This window comes from Triticum dicoccoides, chromosome 3B (genome assembly GCF_002162155.2).
Source record: "Triticum dicoccoides isolate Atlit2015 ecotype Zavitan chromosome 3B, WEW_v2.0, whole genome shotgun sequence".
Taxonomy (NCBI): Eukaryota; Viridiplantae; Streptophyta; class Magnoliopsida; order Poales; family Poaceae; genus Triticum; species Triticum dicoccoides.
This window is the reverse complement of record NC_041385.1, coordinates 257,399,970-257,404,884: the sequence shown is the minus strand read 5'-3', so window position 1 is coordinate 257,404,884 and position 4,915 is coordinate 257,399,970. Positions and strand designations below refer to the sequence as shown.

General features: G+C 44.2%; 1 pseudogene; it reads left to right on the top strand.

Moving 5' to 3' along the window:
• Window positions 1–2,454: 2,454 nt before the first annotated feature.
• LOC119281226 lies at window positions 2,455–4,286 on the top strand (annotated as a pseudogene).
• Window positions 4,287–4,915: the final 629 nt, after the last annotated feature.

The window sequence follows — 4,915 nt, the reverse complement described above, 5'->3', positions numbered from 1 at the left end:
TTGACTCTTATGATGTTATCTTTCTTTGAGAATATTTCTTCAAATTTCTCGTATTTTAAAGTCTCCTATTGCCCACAGCATGTTACAATTTTGCCAAATCCGCTCCCCACCAATCGTGCATGAAATCTAATCCCGCATACTTTCCATGCTCCCTTCCTAGATCCAGTTTGTCTACGGTGTGGGTGGATACACATGTGCAGCGCTATTTGGAATTTCTCGCTATTTTTAATAGAAAATAAGATTCACCTTTTGTCCTTGCATTATTCGATGTGAGAAAACTTTAAATCTCACTAAGGCCTAAGCTTTTTCCCCTAAGGCCTATGGTTCACCCCAACGACAAAACACTAGGATGATCTTGAGTTTCAGCATACCCGCCCTCTGAAACTTAGCCAAATACATATTCCAACTTTTCTGTGCTCGCCTGGTGCCGATCCACTGCAACCCTTCCCCGCCACGACAATGACTTCCTAGACTGGCTCTCATCTACTGTTCTTTGCGCGCTCACGTATCTTCGACGTAGGCTTGCGGCTCTCCTCATCCTTACTTCATGGCGAATTTGTAAGCACCACAATGGCTATGTCTTCATCATGGTGGCTGATCCGGACCTTGATGAAGCTTGCTCTTGGGTTTGTTCGGGAGCTTTAGGAATAGAACATTGACCCCTGAGATGTAGGCGATTGTTTTTCGGAGTCGCGCACCCCTTTGTTCTTTTAGCGCTGGCACTTACACATGCTTGTGTGATGCCTTATGTAATTATTGTACCCTAACTCTTTTATCAATGAAATGATACCCAAAGCTTTTGTGTGTTTGCGATAACATGTTTTCAAGTTCCAAAAATAAATCCAAAAAACCCATGCAGATTGGCATCGGGTTGAAACTTACTCATATAAATTTTACAAAATAATGATATCTTGCGAACTGAATGAAAAATTGAGGAAACAAGAATACTACTCAAATCTAGTGAAAAAATAATATCTTATGAACCAAATAACATCTCTTTTGTTATAGCATTTGAGATACATGTTATTTTGTTGGGTTAATTTGATAACTGCCACTCGAATTCTGGCGATTCCGAGAAATGCCACTGCAATTTCCAAAGTTTGAAAAATGCCATTTCTAGTGGCATTTTTCAAAGTCTGCAGTGTCGTTTTTCAAAGTTTGCAGTGGCATTTTCAAAGTTTGGAAATTGCAGTGACATTTCTCGGAATTGCCAGAATTCGAGTGGCATTTACCAAATTAACCCTATTTTATTTCCTATAACTTCCCTACTAATGTGATATCACTATCCAATAAACTAAAGGAGTCCTTATTGCACCCTTTGGCTTTGCCCAGGGATGGGTTTCGATGATTATGAGATGTGTCACGACTGCAAATTATTCAGTAAAACTTAATGGGGGATGTTACATTTGAGTGGGTTAACCTCCAATGTTCGATCTATATGGGAGGGGCTGAGGATATGCGACATCTAATGTTTACGTGCCTGCGAGCAAAAAGTTTGGCGTTCTTTGGGTCTTTGGAAGATCATTGACAAAGCACTTGTTGTTGACAAATCGGGATCGGTGACCCTTGGGGAACTCATCCGGGGTTGTGGAAAGTCACCGGTCCTAGGTATGAAGCACTTGAAGGAGACGATCGCACTCGGGCTTCGTATATCTCGTGGCAACGGCACCATGCTGTCAAGTGCGAGTATGTTGCATCAACTCCAAGATTTTCTTTTGCGATTCGTGCAATACCGTCAAAGTTCAACATTGCAACAAGATCTTCTGAACCACATGAAATGATATGGAAGAAACCTCCAAGTAAGAGCTACAAGTTGAATATAGTTACTACCTACTTTGAGAACGGTTCGGGTGCTTCGGGGGCAGTTGTCTGAGATGAGAAAGGAGAGGTTGTATAGTAGGGGCAGCGATGATGCTTAACTTGAGCGGGTGGAGAGGTTAGGCTATGTACCGATGATTGTGGAATCAGACTCTTTCGAACTCATCCAAGTATGCAATGACATCATCGAAATATGGAGCCCCTACATGGCGGTTTTAGCAGATTGTTTCCAAAAGGCGCAAAGAATTGGAAGTATTGTCTCTTTTCAGCACTATGTGAGGGAGACGAATGTGATGATGCACAATTTATCAAAACATGCATTTGGAACAAAGCAGGATTTGTTTTGGGACATAGACCCGCTAGCATTGTAATTCCTTTTGTAACAAATCGATGTTTCTCTATCGTTAAGCTGAAATAAAATGATCCAGTGGGCGTTCTCCCCTAAAAAAACATTTGAGCAGGTAAGGTTTCGTCATTGTAGCCGCTGGCCTACGACTCTCTACGCAAGGACCCCACCTGTCAGTGACTCCATATGCCTAGCGCAGAAGTTAAATAGCACAAGACCAGGAAGGAAGCCTGCAAGTTCCATATTGTCGCTGCTTATTAATGCTGCATCATCATCAGCTGATTAGAGCACCAGTGTCGCATAAAAAGGTTCACATCCGTTCGGAGAAATCAGATTTGGCGCTCGGGTGCTCTCTTCTCTTTGGCGGACATGGCCAAGAAAGGAATCCAGTATGTCGTGGTCAGTGCTCTCTTTTCGTCTCCTTCATTTTCTCTTCTTGGCCTTGGCCCGGATGAGAATTGACCTTCACGTTGGCCTACGCTGTCTCGTCGCAGGTGGATGCCTTCACGGCCGAGCCGTTCAAGGGCCACCCGGCCGCGGTGTGTTTCCTCGAGGACGACGCCGCCGCCCCCACGGGGGATGGGCGGTGGATGCAGTCCGTCGCCGTCGAGTTCAACCAGTCCCAGACCGCCTTCCTCTCCCGCGACTCCTCCTCCCTCGCAGCCGGCGCCGCCATCCCGCGGTTCCACCTCCGCTGGTTCACCACCGTCACCGAGGTCGCCGCCTAGCTTCCTATCTCAACACCCGTTGATTTCGCACCATTTCCATTTCATTTCTTGCAGTTGATTCACACCTGCGCCGTCGTTTCCAATTCTCAGGTCGCGCTCTGCGGGCACGCGACGCTGGCGACCGCCCACTTCCTCTTCACGGCCGACCTCGGGGAGCGCCATGGAGTGGTCGAGTTTGCGACCAAGTCAGGCATCCTGACCGCCAAGAAGGTTCCTGCACCGGAGACGGAGGAGCAGGGGAAGCTGTTCATTGAGCTGGACTTCCCCATGAGTGATTACGTAGGTTGCGATCCCGCCGGCGAGCTGCCGTCCATCCCGGAGACGCTCAACGGCGCGTCCGTCGTCAGTGTTCACAATCGTTGACCACCACCGACTTCATTGTACTGTCTTTCACCTTACCCCTTTGCCCTTTCTGTTCTACCACCTGCATAATTATAGGAGTACTTCCTCCCTAAACTAATATAAGCGCATTTAGATTACTACTTTAGTATTCTAAACGTTTACGGAGGGAGTATTTCCTAACTGAACTTGAAAGGTAAAGACCCGTGTTATAACCAAAAGATGTGGCATGGCTTTCAGGTCGAACTTTCATCAAGGAAAGAGGTCACCGATCTCCTTCCTAACATCGAAGAAATTGGAAAATGTGCAGGCAGAGGTGTGATTGTGACTGGGCCGGCACCTCCTGGATCAGGCTATGACTTCTTCTCACGTTTCTTCTGCCCAAAATTTGGGATTGATGAGGTAACACAGCAACCTCTATGCCAAGTTGAATACATATAAATAGTGAAGCTCGTTGAACTTCCTCATTGATAGATACCCCAAAACTGTCTTCAATGTCATTGCAGGATCCTGTATGTGGCAGTGCACATTGTGTTTTGGCACCCTATTGGAGTGAAAAGCTGGGGAAACAAAAATTGATAGCATTTCAGGTAATGTTGTTGAATATGTTTTCCACTAGAGAAATATAGTTCAGTGATCCGTTTATGTTGCAATGCCACTCATTCAATCAAACTATCACGTTGGTTTTCATTTGTACTGTGTATTTCATCATCAGGCATCTCCAAGGAGTGGAACACTATACCTGGAGCTGGATGCTGCAAATAAGAGAGTGCTGATTCAGGGAGAAGCTGTTACCATCATGAGTGGGACACTCTTCGCCTAGCTAGCATACTGACATCTACTCAAGACACGACCATTTGTGGACTTGAACTATAAACTATGGTGAGATAGTTATATCTGCTGCCATGCGCTGGTCTAACACTGAGTCGACCAGTTTATATGGGAATAAAAAGATTGTAGCATCGTGTAACAAGGTCAGGCAGAACAAAGCTGGAGCTGAACTGTAGCATCCAGCTATTTCACCTCTCCATGGTGATAATTTTATTGAAGTGTTGATCCACCATCAATTGAGATGTTATGTCTAGTAGGACAATGTCCGTGCGTTGCTACGGGCAACATTTAGTAATCTCATTGACGAATCAATGAAGAATTACTTGATATCATAGTTAAATGTCAATGCATTACGACAACATATATATTGCCGTGATGACAAAAGGCGTAAGAAAGACAAAAATCAAGGATAACCAAATATTTCCCCAACAATTGCCAAAAAAAAGTGCTCGCACCCAATAAATTAAAGGAACTGACAACATGATTTTGAACTTAGCCTGAACACATGCATGTTTTAACTTTTGATTCTAAGTATGCTAAGTGTAATTCTGTAAAATTTATTACCTCGTGAGATCAACATATTCCGAGACATCAGACAACTCCGGGTGGTATGAAATTTAGACAACCCTAAATGACATACAACTATGCAATGTTGGCATTGTTCAACCAGATCTAGACCAGTCTTTTTTTTAAGTTGTTCTACGGTATATTTCATAAATTAAATATGTACAAACGAATTACAAAAGTGGGCAATCAGCCAATGCCAGTTTTAGGAAACGTAAATAAACTACAAATTATTATTTATCCAGGACTGGAGTTTATGTGCCTTCGCTCGCTCGTATAAGAGCCACTC